The sequence below is a fragment of the Tamandua tetradactyla genome, chromosome 13 (genome assembly GCF_023851605.1).
Source record: "Tamandua tetradactyla isolate mTamTet1 chromosome 13, mTamTet1.pri, whole genome shotgun sequence".
Lineage (NCBI taxonomy): Eukaryota > Metazoa > Chordata > Mammalia > Pilosa > Myrmecophagidae > Tamandua > Tamandua tetradactyla.
The window spans coordinates 21,873,967-21,891,689 of NC_135339.1; positions in this window are offsets into that span (position 1 = coordinate 21,873,967).

Sequence of the window (17,723 nt, forward strand, 5' to 3'; positions counted from 1 at the left end):
ATGACGAGTGCAAAAACCCTTCTACTCTTTCCCTCTGCCTTGGGGACTGGCAAGGTTTGAGGTGAGAGCTGCTTCCCCAGCCTGGGTCCCAGAGTGAGGGGCCGTGGAGTAGGAACCTCCAGACAGCTCACAACAGGCTCACAGCTCGAGTGAGAAATAGATCTTTGTGGTTATAAAACACTACGGTTTGGGGTTGTGGGTAATGTAACTTATCCGGACTGGCACACTGCTGTGACAGTGATGTCGTATTTAGCACCTTTTATGGTTCAAGTACCCATCAGACTTTACAAGTCCATCTCAATGAGTTTTCTAGGAGAAATTCCCCAGAGCAATATGTTTCTCTTTAAACAATGGTCGAAAATATATACATTTTACACAAACCTTACTGTGTGAAATCAGAGCCTTTTCCACACTTAATGAGTAAGTTAGGCTGGGGCCCCAATTATTGCTGAATTCTTCTCAAACTAAAGCTGCCTCTGCTGAGTTCTGTAGATTCCGAGTCCACAGGATCCACCCATCTCATGGCAGACTCCTCAGGCTCTTTCATTTCCATCCATAAATCAAAAGTGCTGCTTTAACTGGTATCTGATCTTTCTTATCTCTGAGTCAACCCACCACCAGAGTTTCCAGTTAGAAGGGCCCCCGGCCATCCTGGAACCCCACCTCTCAAGCCTCCAGGATACAGCAGGGAAACCTGGGGCAGGGGCCTGGGGTCAGCCAGGGACAGTCCTTGCATTCCTAAAATATCCCTGTCTCATTCCCTCAGTCTGGAAAGCTTTTCTCTCTGCCTGGAGGAAATCCCTGTGCACTCTCCCCCCAAGCCATGGGGCCAAGTCCCTTATCTCCAGCTCTTTGCTCAAATGTAGTCCTGGCAATGAGAGCTATGCTGACCACTAGATTGAAAATTGCAACCAGTTCCCTATCTACTTTGCTGTATGTATAGACTCTCTCACACTTACCACTTGACCAATTTACTGTGTTTATTGTTTCTTTCTCTCCCCTCTAGAACATCAGCTCCACAAGGGCAGGGACTTTTGTCTACTTTTATCACTAATGTTCCCCAAGTGACCAGAAGAGTGCCTGGCACGAAGTAGATGCTTAATAAATATTTGTTGGCTGAATGAACAGGGTGGGGCCCCAGCGTCCTGTGACCTGACAGGTTCTACAAGTGACTCCCCTGCAATGGGTGGAAACCATCTCCTACGGCACCTCACTGCTGATGAGTGCAGTTCTTACTCTTTTCTCATTTGGGCTTTAGTAGTCAAGCATTTTTGGAGTTATCAGTTTCAAGAGCAGCAACAGCTCCCTCCCACAGTCTCGGCAGAGCAAGGAAATGGAGTTGGTTCTTTGTGAACCAATGGTGGCTGGTTTTCTAAGTGTTCGTGCTCCAAATGGACACATAATTTAAAAAAAGAACACACATCATGGTGATGCAGAACATTTTACCAACTATTAAATTTGGAATGAAAGAGGAGACATGTTTTCTTTCCCCCAAAACTCTGACAGTGTCAGGAGGGTTTTGGAGCCTCTGGACATCAGTGACAACAGGGAACGCAAGTGTCATAGCCCTGTTTGTCCTTTGCAAGAAAGAGAACATGCCCTGGCTGGCAAGCACACAGACTCTTTTTATTAAAAAATAGAACAACTTTATTGAGATGTAGTTTGTGAGGGTTTGAAGTTTTATGTATCCCTGCAAAACATGTCCTTAAATCTAATCCATTCCTGTGGGTGTGAACCCGTTGAAAGTAGGACCTTTTGATGAGGTTTCTTTGGTTGAGAAGGAGTGGCCCACCTCAATCAGACTGGCTGTTAATCCTATTACTAGAGTCCCTTATATATGGAGTGACATTCAGACAGAGAGAAAGTCACAGGAAGCAAGAGGGTAGATATGGACAGAACACAGAAGAGAAGGGAGAGCCCAGAAGATGCCACCATATGCCTTGCCATGTGACAGAGGAGCCGAGGAATGCTGGCAGTGAGCCCCAGAATGCCAGTCTTCAAGGAGAAAGCATTGCCTTGGTGCCTTGGTTTGGACTTTGTTTTAGACTCAAAAGCATAAGCTAAGAAATTCTCACTGTTAAGCTGTTCCATTGCATTGTATTTGCCTAAGCAGCCCAGGAAACTAAAACATGGTTCACATACCTACGGTTCACCCTTTTAAAGTGAAAATATTCAGTGGTGTTTGGAATACCTATATATCAGGGCAGACGTCACCACAATAAATTTTAGAACACTTTTATCACCTCTAAAAGAAACCCATATAACCCCATTTCCTCCCATAACCTCCAGCCCTAGGCAACAACTTAGCCTACTTGCTGTCTCTATATATTTACCTATCCTGGACATTTCATATAAATGGGACCTATATATTATATGGCATTTTGTGACTGGCTTCTTTCAGTTAGCAGAGTGTCTTCAGCATTCATCCATATTGTAGTGTGAGCATGTATCGGTACTTTATTCCTTTTTTTTTGGCTATTAAAAGGGGAGAATTTTTAAGTTGCAAGTTCACAGTTCCAAGGCAGTGAAAATATCCCAACTAAAGCAAGTCTATGAAAATGTCCCAATTAAAGCACCAACAACAGGTTACCTTCACTCAGGAAAGGCTGATGAAGTTCAGAGTTTCTCTCTCAACTGGAAAGTCACGTGGAGAACATGGTGATGTCTGCTAGCTTTCTCTCCAGGCTTCTTGTTTCATGAAACTCCCCCAGGAAAGTTTTCCTTTTTCAGCTCTAAGCGCCTCTGGCTGCATGGGCTCCTATGGTTCTCATGGCTCTCTTGTGGCTCTAAAAACGGGCTCTGTCCCAAAAGCTTCCTCTTTTAAAGGATTCCAGTAAAGTAATCAAGACCCACCTGGAATGGGCAGAAACACATCTCCATGGAGATAATCTAATCAAGTTTCCAAACTACAGTACTGAATAGGGTTTAAAAGAAACAGCTGCCTCCACGAGGTTGGATTAGAATTAAAACATGGCTTTTCTAGGGTACATAAATCCTTTCAAATGGCACATTCCACCCTCTAGATCCTAAAAAAAGACATATTTTCCCCATATACAAAATATATTCATTCCACCACAATATCAGAAATCCTTAAAGTGTTTCAATAAAATACAAATACAATACAAGGTTAAAACCAGTAGAAAGCCTCATCAAGATTAGTTACAGGCATGATCTGTCCTAAGGCAAATTTCTCTTCTGGCTCTGGACCTGTATAACTCAGAAAAAGTTATCTGCTGCTATTGTACAAAGGAGGGACAGTCATAAGATAAATACCCCCATTTCCATAGGGTGAAATTGGAAGGAACACAGGGGTCACCAGACCCAAGCAGTTTCAAAAACCGGCAGGGCAAACTCCATTAGATATTAAAGTCTGAGAGTCATTTATCTTTGGGGCTTTAGAAAGCATCAGTCCCACCCTTTCCAAGGTCTTACACAGGGGCCCGCCTGTCTCCAAATGCAACCTTGGGGGACACTGGGGAGACCACCTTTTTCTCAGCTCCACCCTCTCCAAGAATAGGGACTGCACCTGGGCTCTCTACCATATCTCCAGGGCACATGCTCACCCCTCCATGTGGTGGCTGCCAGGCTCTCCCCAAACCCCAAGGAATGTGCTTCATCCTCTCCAAGGCCCGAGATGGCATAACTCTTTCACTGCAAGGAGGTGGAAGGCCCAATGTCTGCCTTTGGGGCAAACTCATCCTTTCCAAGTGCTTGGGCAGGTCTGCTCTCCTGGCCTGAGGTTTCTTGACTTTAGACTTTAGCTTTCATAGTTTTGCCTTTGAAGTTATTTTTCCTTTAAAGGGTCCCTTTTCTGTCCCTCTCAGTCCAGACTGGCAGTGGTTCTGTTTATACAGATCCACCTTGAATGAGAGGAGACGCATCTCCATGGAAACCACCTACTCAAAAGTGTCCCACCCAGTTGTGGGTCCCACCCTACTCAGAAGGTCCCACCCACAACTGGGTGGGTCACATCTCCATGGAAACAACTTAATAAAAAAGATCCCACCCTACAATATTGAATTAGGATTTAAAAACATGGCTTTTCTGGGATACACAACAGTTTTAAACCTGTTAAAACTGTACCTACCAAGCACAGGTACCTACCAAGAAATGGATTACTAGGCCATATGATAATTCTATTTTCAACTTTCTGAGGAGCCATCATGTGTACAAGTCATTGTATTGGCATATGTCCTCATTTTTCTTGGTATATACAGAGGAGTGGAACAGCAGTGTCATGTGGTAACTCTATATTTGACTTTTTGAGGATCTGTCAGACTATTTTCCAAAGTGACTGAACCATTTTACATTCCTACCAGCAATGTATGAGGGGTTCCAGTTTTTCTGCACCATTGCCAATACATGTTATTATCTGTCCTTTTAAAATATAGCCAACTTAGTGGGCGGGAAGTGGTACATCATTGCGGTTTTGAATGCATTTCCCTAATGGCTAATGATGTTGAGTCTCTTTTCATGTGCTTATTGGCCATTTGAATAGCTTCTTTGGAATAATGCCTATTCAAATCCTTTGCTAGTGTTAAAATTGTCTTTATTGTTGAATTGTATGAGTTCTTTCTATAGTCTAGATTCAAGTCAGATATCAGATATATGATTTGCAAACCTTTTCTCCCAGTCTGAGGTCTGTGTTTTACACTATTTTAAAAAAATTTTTATTGATAAAACAACGTACAAAAACATACATTCTTAACATACAAACATTCCTTAAATGGTGTACAATAAATGGCTCACAATATCAACACATAGTTGTATATTCATCACCATGATTATTTTTCAGAACATTTGTATCACTCCAGAAAAATAAATATGTTTTACACTTTCTTGATGTTGTACTTTGATGAACAAAACTTTAAAATTTTTTGAAATCTAATTTTTCTTTTGTTGCTTGTGCTTCTTAATGAATTAAGAAATCATTGCTAATCCATGTTCTCAAAGATTTATACCTATGTTTTCTTCTAAGAGTTTTATAATTTTAGACATTAAGTCTTTGATCCAGTTTGAGTAAACTGTTTAGTATAGTGTAAGGAAGGGGTCCAACTTCATTCTTTTGCTTATGGATAGTCATAACCAGATTTACATTTCTTCTTTATCCTCTGCTTTATCCAGCACCATTTGTTGAAAAGACACCACACACTTGTGTTAAAGAAGTTAATAATGTTACATTCAAAAGAGGCAGGAAAGAGTCAGATCCTCTGACTCCATGCCCCTTTGGGGCCACCAGGCTAAAAGTCACTCTGTAGATAAGGTCTGATGGAAACCGTGGCCCACTTTTCCAATCCTGCCGTCCTTCATTGCACACGATTTCTCTCATCTCCTATTGCACTGAGAGCAGAAAAAGGTCTCCATAAAAGGTCCTTAAAGGTATAGCCTGACCCACTCTCTGAAGCTTGAATATTTCCCACAATATCATTGATAATAAATTGTTGGCCACTCTCTGGATACCTGCAAGTACGAGGTAACTATTACTTCCCAAGTAATAATATTAATGGTAACAGAAATAACCACTGTTTATTGAGCACTTAACACTGTGATACGATATATTATCTCTTTTCAATTTTTATGACAACCATCTGAGGAAGTAATTATTACTCTTTTACAGAGAAGCATAGAGAAATGAAATTACTTGCTTAAAGTCACACTGCTTAGTTATTTTAAACCAGGTCCATCTGACTCCCAGGCCTGTGTTCCTAACCACTATATTCTTTCCTAATATGCTGTTAAGGTAGAGAATAGATCTGGTTCTCCTCTTCTCACTGGGCACCCAAGAAGTCTATACTTCCCAGCATCTTTGTGCTTAGGAAGGAATATGTTACTATTTCTAGCCAAAGAACTGTGAGTGGAACTTCCATTGAAGAGCAGGAAATAGTTCTCCATCCTCTCTCTGCCCTTACTACAACCGTGGAAGTAATGAAAGGAGATAGTGCAGTTGTAAGATGAAATATGTCTGAATCCCTGAGTCACTGCATGGCAAACAGCTGACGTGGCCTTACCTGAACAAGACACAAACTTGCATGGTGCTCTAGTTCTCTAGCTGCTGGAATGCAATATACCAGAAATGGAATGGCTTTTAAAAAGGGGAATTTAATAAGTTGCTAGTTTATAGTTCTAAGGCTGAGAAAATGTCCCAATTGAAGCAAATCTGTAGAAATGTCCAATCTAAGGCATCCAGGGAAAGATACCTTGATTCAAGAAGGCCAATGAAGTTCAGGGTTTCTCTCTCAAGTGGAAGGGCATGTGGTGAACACAGCATCATCTGCTAGCTTTCTCTCCTGGCTTCCTGTTTCACAAAGCTCCCTGGGAGACATTTTCCTTCTTCATCTCTGAAGGTCGCTGGCTGGTGGACTCTGCTTCTCGTGGTTATGTCGTTCTGCTCTGCTCTCTCTGAATTCCTTTTCTCCAAAATGTTTCCTCTTTTATAGGACTCCAGTAAACCAATCAAGACCCGGTGGAGACATGTCGTCCCCTAATCCAGATTAACAACCACTCTTGACTAAATCACATCATCCAGGGAGATGATCTGATTACAGTTTCAAACATACAGTATTGAATAGGGATTATTCTACCTTTATGAAATGGGATTTTGATTAAAACATGGCTTTTCTAGGGGGCATACTTCCTTTCAAATCAGCACACATGTGTTAAGCCTCTGAGAGTTCAAGGTTTGTTGGTTCTTACAGTATAGACTATCCCAAAATGACTATTAAAGCTGAATATTGCTATTGCCTTCATTTATTTTCTCCCTGATTGGAATTCTGCCCTCTAGGGATATACACAAAAATATACCACATAATCTCCCTTTCATAACTTGCCAGATTGTTTTATTTATTATAAATTATTGTTGATTGTGCATATTGAGCTCATGGCACTGAGCATATATATAACTCCACCTTCTCCTTTGATCTTTCACCCACTCTTTAGGGGTATTTGGGCCATGCCCATTCTAACCTTTTCATGCTGGAAGGGGCTTTCAATAAGGGGATGAACTAGCTGTGGTTCTGGAGATGCTGGCCCCTCCTCAGTTCAGTACTTGATAAGGGATTTTTATACTAAACATATAAAGAACTCAATGATAAAAAGACCAACAACCCAGTCAAAAAATGGGCAAGGAATTTGAAAAGATATTTCTCCAAAGAAGATATACAAATAGGTAATAAGCATGAAAAACCATGCATCTTTAATCATTAGGGGAAACAGAAATCAAAACCACAGTTAGGTACTCTACATGTGTGAATCTGCTGTGTATCCCAGAAAAGCCAAGTTCGTTAATCTTCATTCAATATTGCTGAATGGGAGCTTCTTGATGGTTTCCGTGGAGATGTGACCCACCCAGTTATGGGTGGTAACTTTCGATTAGGTGGTTTCCATGGAGATCTGTCTCCACCCATTCAAAGTGGGGTGGTTTACGAGAGCCCTTTAAGAGGGACACATTTTGGAAAAATCTTAGAGCAACCAGAGCCACTAGGATGAACAGAATCCACACAGCCAGAGACCTTTGGAGATGAAGAAGGAAGCACCCCTGGGGGAGCTTTATGAAACAAGAAGCCATGAGAAAAAGCTATGTGCCCTTCCAGCTGAGAACTTCCTTGGCCGTTCTTGAATGAAACCTCTTGTCGGCCCCTTAATTTGGATATTTTGATGGCCTTAGGACTGTAAACTTGTAACTTAAAGTCCCCTTTTTAAAAGCCATTCTGTTTCTGGTATGTTGCATTCTGGCAGCGTGCAAACTAGAACAGGTACTTACTACTTCCCACTTATTAGGTTGTCTATAATCAAATAATCAGAAAATAGCAAGTATTGTCAAGGATTTGGAGAAATTGGAACCCTCATATATTGCTGACGGGAACATGAATTTGTTCGGCTCCTCTGGAAGATAGCTGGCAGTTACTCTAAAAGCTAAACATAGAATTACTTTATAACTCAGAATTTCCTCTTTTAGGTATAGAACCCCAAATAATTAAAACATGCTCAAACAAATACATGTATGCAAACGTGTACATAGCCAAAAGGTGGAAAAAGCCCAAATGTGTATCAGTGGATGAATGGACAAAATAATAGGGATACAAACATCGAGTAGAATATAATTCAGCCATAAAAGGAATGAAGTTCCAATACATGATATAGCGTGGGCAAAGTTCAAAACCAGTATGTTAGATGCAAGAAGGCAAAAACAAAGGTCACGCATTGTTTGTATAGTAGATTGAATTATGTATTCCACAAAAAGTCATGTTCTTAACCTTAATCCCTATTCGTGTTGGTGTGAACCCATTGTAAATAGGACTCTCTGAGGATGTAGTATTGGTTAAAGTGTAGGCTCTTTTGTGAATAGGGTTGTCTAAGACTCTATTTAGGTGTGGATCAGATGAATCAGGGTGGGCCTTAATCCATAATCTGGAGTCTTTTATAAAGAGAAGAATTTGCACCCAACAAATGAGAGAAAGCCAGAAGAATCAAAAGCCAGAAGCCATAAATCAGCAGGAATCCCAGCATACTTAGGAGAGAGAGAGACTTGTCGTGACAGCAGCAGAAGCACAAGCCAAGGAATCCCAAGGATTGTGTCAAGCCAGCACCAGGCTCCAGGAGAACGTATAGCCTCGCTGATGCCTTGATCTGGATTTCCAGTGTTCCACACGGTGAACCAATGGAAGCCCTGTTTTTAAGCCACCCCATGTGTGGTATTTGTCATGGCAGCCCTGGCCAAGTAAGCCAGTGTGGATTCACTTGTAGGAAATACCCACGCTAGGTAAACTCATGGAGACAGAATGCAGATGGGTGGTTACCGGGGGCTGGGAAGAGGGGGGAATGAAGAGCAGCTGTTTAGTGGGCACAGGGTTTGCTTTTGGGGGTGATGAAAATGTTTTGAAACTTGACAAGAGGTAGTGGTTATACGAAATTGGGAATGCACTTAATGCCACTGAATTGTTCACTCGACAATGGCTTATTTTATGTTACGTGAATTTCACCGCAGTAAAAGAAGTTAATGTTCACCAGACTTTTAAGCTCAACTTGAAAACCCAGTACTATTTATACTCTAGTAAATTTTAACAATTACCTTTAAGGAACCTTTAAATAATAATTTGGTCTCATTTACAGATTCCGTTAAATACCTTCGATCATTTAAAACTGCATTTATAAACGTAATATATTCTATTTCCTTTTCAAACTACTTCAATTATCTAACTGACAAACCCTCCCAAGTTCTGAAGTACTTTTTATAAATCTAATAAATTAAACGTATATGGTTAACCTGGTCTTCTCTTAAATCTTTCACTCCTGTATATAAAGTTAGTAAAATTTCTACTTAATAATTATAAATCTAAATCAATCAGTTGGTTACACATTTTTGATGCAAGCACAGATGCACAGAAAAGTAGAAATCACAGTACAAAGGACTTTTTTTCTGAACCACTTGAGAGGGATATGCTAATTTAATGCCCCATCACCTCTGAATATTTTAATATCTCCTACACACACCAAAAGGACAGTCCCCTACGTCACCACAACACAGGAGAGTAACATGAATGCATCACTGCCACTAAATCCAGAGACTTCATTCAAGTTTTGCCAATAGTCCTAAGAATATACTGTGTAGCCAGGGGGCCCAGTTCAGGATCATGGGCGGCATTGAGTTACCGTGTCCCTTAATTCTCTTTGGAATCGTTGCCCAGTCTTTGACTTTCAAGTCTTTGATATTTTTGAAGGATACTGGCTGAGCATCTCACAGAATATTCCTTGCTTTAGGTAAGGTTTGATCCTCAAGATCAGATTCAGATTATATATTTTGGGCAGAAACATCACAGAGAGATGCTGTGTCCTTATTGCAGCCCGTGTGTGGTTCCGGATTTCACGTTCCCTCATTGCCAGTGATACTCCATTTGATCACATGACGTGAGAGCTGCCAGCTTTCTCCCCTGCAAACTTATTCTTTATTCCCTTTGGTAAAGGAGTATTTTGTGGAGATGTCATTTGAAACTATGTAACTGTCTTGTTTCTAATAAAACTTTTGATTTATTTATGTCTGTATGTTTGCTTTTTCATTCAATTCATTTAATCTGTTACTATATCCCGGGTTTTTCTTTGTGGGAAAATCTTTGATGAGTGATTAAATCTCTTTACTTATAATCGGTTTGCTGAGATCTTCTAGGTCAGTATAGGTCATTATAGGTCATTCTCGAGTCAGTATAGGTCATTCGTGTGTTTCTAGGAATTTGTCCATTTCATCTAAGTTGTCTAGTTTGTGGGCATATTCTCTTATGATTTTTAAAATTTCTTCATGATTTGTGGTAATGAACCCCTCTCATTTCTGATTTTGTGTATTTGTATCCTCTCTCTCTTTTCTTCTTTGTTAATCTAGCTAGGGATCCATCAGTTTTACTGATTTTTCTCAAAGAACCAACTTTTGGTTTTGCTGACTTTTTCTATTGTTTTATTGTTCTCCAGTTCATTTCTGCTTTAATCTTTATTATTTCAAGTCCTTATAATTTTTTTGAGCACTTCTTTATTTTTTAAGGTTATATTATACTTTCCTTGCCTTAGACCTGGAGTCAGCCATTTCTGCAAGAAACCTTGGAAAATGTATTTAAAAGGCAAGAGCTGGTCCTTATTTATTATCATCGCCACTGGGGTGATGCTGTTCCTGGGCCTTCTCAGTGGACAGAAGCAGAGAGATACCTGCCTTCCATTATTCTTAATGTGTTTACTTACTTGGTCAAACCCTGTATATGTAATAAATCTCCCATCTGGTCTACCACCCTCTTTCCCCTACTGGATTCTGACTCCCCATTCTGAGTCACCCCCCTGCAGAGGTTCCCTTATATTATTCAGAGTTCTCCAGAGAAACAGAAGTGACAGAAGATTTATTATGATTTATTATAGAACTGGTTCACATGATCATGGGGTTGGCAAGTTCAGATTCTGCAGGGCAGGCCACAGGTTGGAAACTCCAGTGAAGATGACACCGTATAGGAGACGCTGGTCAGGGGAAGGAATAGAAATTCTTCTTCTGACTGCTGAACTCTTCAGTTTTCCCTCTAAGACCCCCAACTTGTGGGTGAGGAGATTCTCCTCCTGGCTGAGGACAATCTCCTTTGTTGTTTGTAGGTGTGATCAACCACAGATGCCATCAACTGACTACTGATGTAAATTCACCTAGGAATGATGCTCACAGTAGCAACAGGCCAGTGTTTGCTTGGCCAAACAACCGGCCACCATCACTTAGTTAAAGTTGACACATAAAATTAACCATCACTCCCTCCTCCCTCTGCTCAGGCTCCAATACCCCATATTTGGCCACCTCTCCTGCTCAGGCTGTGACATTTCACACTGGTTCACTTCTCTGCCCCTTCAGGGACGCTCTTCTCATCTTTCTCAGGGTCCCCACACCCCTGCAACTCCCCACACCCTGGCAGCTCCCCATGCCCCTTCCATAGATATGAACCTTTCCCAACCTCACGTAATGGTTTTAGGGCTGAAGAAAAAGAAAAGAGAAGAGCAAGAGGGAGTGTTTGATTACATGTTTGAAATTGAAATGACAAGGCTGAGTTGTTACACTAATTGGCAAAATTCTTTTAAATCCATAAAAAACCAAATACATACAAACATCTTAACACAAAAATATTTAACGCTTCAAGTTTGTTTCTTTTTCCTTTTTTTTGCATGGGCAGGCACCGGCCATCGAACCTGGGTCTCCGCCATGGCAGGTGAGAATTCTGCCACGGAGCTACCGTCGCACTGCCCAAGTTTACTTCTTTTAAACATTTACACACTTATTTCTAAATCTTAGTGGGTTTGAAACATACGTATCCATTGAGGGTACTATCTTAGTTTCCCGGCTGCTATGACAAATACTGCACAGTGGATTGGCTTAAACTACAAGAATCTCATGGTTTTGGAGGCTGGGAAGCTTCCTTCATCCTGGGCTTGGCAGTGTCCTAGTGGGCCAGAAATCCTTGGGTTCCTTGGCTTTCCAATCACATAGTTATGTATTCTCTTTTCTCTTCTAGGTTCCTTTGATGTCCAGTCTCCGGTTCCTCTCTGTGGCTTTCTCTTTTTATAAGTTTTACCGTAACAGGATTAAGACTCACCCTCATTCAGGTGGGCCACACCTTAACTAAAAGGAACATCTCCAAAAGGTCCTTTTTTACAACGGGTACACACCCAAAAGAATGGTATCAAAAAACATGTGCCCCCTCCCTCCTGGGGCACATAATTCAACCTACCACAGGTATTGTCATATGACCTCACATAAATTTTGGAGTTATCTTCTTACCTAAATTATGAGGTTGCCTCGTTGATTTACTTTAGGCTGCAGAACTTCTGCTGGTGGGATTCTTGTCAGAGACCATGATGTATGAATCAGTTGCTCTGGGGCCAGCCCCCACGGGGTCACCACAGGGCCGTGCACATCTCTTCCCAGCTCCACGTTCTGGGGCTCACGTTAGTGGTTTGAAATTGGCCATCGTGAGTTATTTACACACTGATATCTGTAAATGTTACAAATCAGGGCTTTTTAAAAGAACTGGTGGTCAAATCTTTACCAGCAAAACACGGGTGACCCTATTTATTGTGGTTGGTTGGAAGACGGTGGAGTAGGAAGCGCTAGGTATCAGTCCACCCACCTAAACAACTATTGAACTGGCAGAACTTTCTGAATCAACAAGTTTTGGAACTCTGGAGTCCAGTAGAACACTGTGCAGCTTCTGGGGAAGAACATGAGGAAGAGTCAATGTTTAAAATCCAAGTGATTTTTGCATTAAAAAAATTAGGGACTCAAATTCTCTTTGCAGAAGTTGGAGCTCTGACAATAGCATATTTGCATTCCTGCAGAGTGACAAGCAGCTGCCCCTGGCATTCACAACGAATACTTACTCTCAGCTCCCGGCTGATCCATTTATGGTCAATCACAGCTTCTATCAGCATTTGATTTTGAGACTCTTTTCACAGATGCTTCCCCAAATCATAACAGGTAAAGTGAAAGTGGGAGGAATAGTAAGAAAATGGATCTCAACATGATATCGATAAAGGTTCAATCCAGCAAGAATGTATAGTAATTATAAACATATATGCACCTCACAACAGAGCCCCAGAATATCTGACGCAAACACTGACGGAGTTGAAGATAGATGGTTCACAGTAATAGTCTGAGACTTCAGTACACCACTTTCAATAATTGATAGAATATCTAAGTGGAAGATCAATAAAGAAATAGAGGACTTGAACAACACTGTTAAGCAATGACCCCTAATGGATATATATGGAATGCTCCACCCAAAGGCAGAATACACATTCTCCTCAAGGGCACGGGGAATATTTTCCAGGATAGACCATATGTCAGGCCACAAGCGAAATCTTAATAAATTTAAAAACACTGAGAGCATACAAAGTATCGTCTCAGACCACAATGGAATAAAGCTAGAAATTAATAACAGAAGGACAGCTGGAAAATTTATAAATAAGTGAAAATTAAACAATACACTATTATACAACCAATGGGTCAAAGAAGAAAACGCAAGGAAAACTAGGAAATATCTTGAACAAAAATGAAAATACAACATATCTATTTCTAGTTGCTGTTATCAGTGACATCATAACTCAAAAGGAAATGCTCACATAGCCAGAGACCCTTCTCACCTCTGCTCATGAAGTTTTAATCTTTTGATCATTTGATTGGTTTCTGTATATCTTTGGTTCTTAGGAGATGTATCCACAACTGAAAAGACTTGTAAATTTGGTGGATTCCTGCATTCTTTCATATTCCTAGGCTCACACAGCTCTTTTAACTGTGGGAATAAAATCTGAGTCTAGGCTCTGTCTCTCAGCGTTGGTCAGTTCAGTCACAACCCAGTGCAGCACCAGACCTGGATCTTATTGCTATACAGACTTTCAACACTTCTTTTTCCCCTGTCCAGACTCAGGGTCCCTTTGCAGACAAGATGCCTGGCCTCACAGTTTGGGTTGCAGGTACCCCAGCCCCTGCACCCACATGCTGGGCTGCCCAGACCAAGCTGGGTGAGTAACTGCAGCCCGTCTCCTTAACACCTGGCACCAGCATGTGGACAAAGAGCTCACACTGTTGTGCTGAGGCTTGTGATTCAGGCTGTAAAACTGCAGGCCAAGTTGTTAAAACCCAGATTCAGGTGGACAGCCAAGCAGGACCTCTGGGTTTTGGCAGACACAGCCATTTCCCTGTCTGCGGGGGCCTCGGTGCGGCCTCTCCCACCAGGAGGCAATGCTGGTATAATTTATTGGGCTATAATTGTTGAAAGGAATAGTCCTTCAGGCCATTCATTCAGTCCAAAAATGTTTCTTTATTGAGCATTCTCTGTGCTCTCAGCCTCGTGCTGTGTGATGGGGGTGTGTCTGTCTGTCTGTGTGTCTATGTGTTCCTGGATGAGGAAGTACAGGTATTTGTGTGTGCCTGCTCCTGGAAATGAAAGGGTGTGTGTGTGTGTGTGTGTGTGTGTGTGTGTGTGTGTGGAGAGGATGGTCACAAAAAGACCAAGACCCAGTCCCCCCTTTCCTGTAGCTTACCAGCCAAGCGACAATAGACAGCAGGATATGCTACATGCCAAATAAGGGCAGGTGCTAAAAATGTTCAAAGGAAGAAGAGATCCTCAGGGCGCCTTGAATTTCACAGGGATTTTTTGGGTTAGTGAAGAGTAAGGCAAGGGCACCTCACCTGCAGGGACAGATGCCCGAGACGGGTGAGGAAGGGCACATACACGGCTAGGGAAGATGAGTTGGCTGCATGGACGCCTAAGGTATTGGTGCCTGGAGAGGGTCTCCGAGAAGATGAGCACAAGATGTGGGCAGAGACCAATGGGGGAGGGTTTTGAACAACAGATGAAGAAGTGTCCGAAATGGGAAACCCTTTTGAAAGTTTTTGAGGTGAGGAGTGGCTTGAGCCGGTGTGTGTGGTGTGAGGGCAGAGTGGAGGTTGAGAAAACGTTTGAGAAAATGCTGCTTGAGGTGTTTTCTTTAAGAAGAGGCTTAGCCCTGTGGTCAAGTGACCAGGCTGAGGGGTCACGAGTGGAGGAAGAAATCTGGGTGTATTTCCAAGAGCATCTCTTCTCTGCTCTCTGGGCTGTTCCCATTGCCCAGGGACTGTCACCAGTAGATGCCAGAGATGATAAAGTAATTCCTCATAATAATGATAATAGTAACGACAAGCACAAGAATAATAAAAGCAGGTAAAATATATCAAGTAATTCCTCTGTGCTAAGCACACGACATATAATTTTCTAACACCTCCATCAACACTATGAAGTAGATATTATTACTATCTCCACTTTACAGATGAGGAGACTAAAGCACAGAGAAGTGAAGGGATTTGCCCAAGGTCACACGGGCAGGAAGTGGCAGAAGGAAGATGAGACCCTGGCATTGGCTCCAGGGCCTGACCCCTGACCTCCTACCCTTTCTGAGCCAGTGCTTCCTCTATAAAGCAGACTCCAGTGTTGCCTGAGCGCCAGGGGGAGGGACAGGCTGGCTGTTTGCCTAAGTAGGCAGTTTAGTGAGTGGTTGCAGGCCCACAACCTGAGATGGCTGTGAACGAATTCCGACAGTTTTGGAGGGTGGTTTCTAGTGCATATCGCAGGCACCGACCATTGTTCCTTCAGTTCAATGAGCTTAGTGAACACATGGGTGAAAGGCCAACCAGGAACCCACAGGAAAGATCTGGTCCCCAGACTTTTTGGTTGGGCTCCCAAAAAGAAATGAGTCAATGTTTAAAAACCAGGTAATTTTTGCATTAAATACATTCAGGACTCGAATACTCTTGCAGAAGTTGGAGATGGCATTCACGACATAGGAACACTTACTCTGAGCTCCCGGCTGATCCATTTATGGTCAATCACAGCTTCTATCTGCATTTGATTTTGAGACCCTTTTGACAGATGCTTCCCCAAATCATAACAGGTAAAGTGAAAGCAGGAGGAATAACAAGAAAACGGATCTCAACATCAAGACTCAGGAAGGGCTCATCACTGAGTCTAGGAAACGCTAAGGAGAGATGCAATTATCCTGTAATTGAGTCCATTAAACCCACTGCAACAGTGTGACCCCAGGCATATGGCTTAATAGTCACAAACCCAAAGAAAAAAACCACTTACATTTTAATGGATAGAAACCTCTCTAGGAATCAACAGTGTGACGTGAGTGCCAAAAAAACTGTGACTCCATTACTAAAAGCATATAGTAAATGTTTGGCTTCCATGTAGAATTGGGATTAGAAGTGCACTGTGTCGCCTCCCAGGAAGAGTGCTCATTTAACAGGGTAGAGGCTCTGGGAAGACAGATTTTGGCACAGTGCAAGGAAGGGTTTTCTAACAAGCAGAGCTGCCGAGAGACGGCTGCTCCAGGAGGTAGTAAGTTTCCTGGAAACTGAAGTGTTGCAGCACACACAGGATGACCGCTCGGCAAGAAGAAGTTGTGAGTGGACCTCCAGAGGGTAACTGGTCTCAGGGAACTACGGGCCTAAATTACACCCCCTCCCCCAACATCCCCTGATTCCATGGACTGGAAGTCTCTGCGGAGAAAGAGGAGGAAATGAGCTTTAGCTTCATGTCATTTCATGTGTGAAAGCTACACTTGCAGCCTTATTCTAAAAGTGGAGCCTCTGAGAGAAAGCGCTGGTTACCTGAAAGAATGGGACATCTCTCGACTCTGAGCCCCCTCGCTGTGGTCTCGTGGGTGAAGGGCCCACAGATGGGGGTTGAGCAGATGTTGGCCTTTCCCTCCACCTCCCTGGCTTGTAGCATGGTGAGGAGGACACGGCACCCATTTAGGACAACCATTGGCTTTGAGGAATTAAGTGGCAGTCACTGCATACAAACAACTTGCCAGCTATAGGGGGTCCCTGGGAAATCTGCTACCTAACAACACTGTGTGACCCCTGCGCTGGCAATGGTCACATGGTATAGGACAGAGCATAAGGGTGATGGTCCAGGATGGAAACGAGCATGGGCTCTGGAGTTAGACTCAAGCATGGGTTTCAATCTTGAGTCTGAGAACTGTGTTATCTAAAGCATTTTGCTTAATCTCTTTGAGGCTCTGGTTTTTCATCTTTAAAGTGAGGATAATCATATCTCCATACAACATAATATATGTAGAGTGTTCGTAACTTAGTGAGACATCAACAGAAAATAACCTGACCTATTTTTCATAAGTATCTTAATTTATTTCTATTGTATTAGCACATATATAACACAAGATTTGCCATTTTAACCATTTTAAGTGTACAATTCAGTGGCATTGATTACGTTTACAATGTTGCATCCCATCCCATCCATCACAAAACTTTTTCATCACCCCAAATAGAAATGTGGTACCCATTAAGTAATAACAGCCTATTCTCCCTTCCCCCAGCCCCTGGCAATCTCTATTTTACTTTCTGTCTCTATGAATTTGCTTGTTCTAAATATTTCATATGAGTAGAAACACAATATTTATTCTTTTGTGTCTGGCTTCTCTCACTTAGCATAATCTTTTCAAGGTTCATCCGTGTTGTAGCATGTACTGGCTTCATTTCTTTTTTATGGCTGAATGATATTCCATTTTAACAAATATTTTTAAGACTAGATTTCCTTTTTCTTGTTTTCAGTCTGTTGTGGCTTTTTGCCTGTGAGGCTACCTGGATTTCAGCAACTGTGGCCTTTTAAAAGGATGAATTGAGGTAAAAGGTGGAGGCCTTAGAAGGTGGGGGTGTCGAC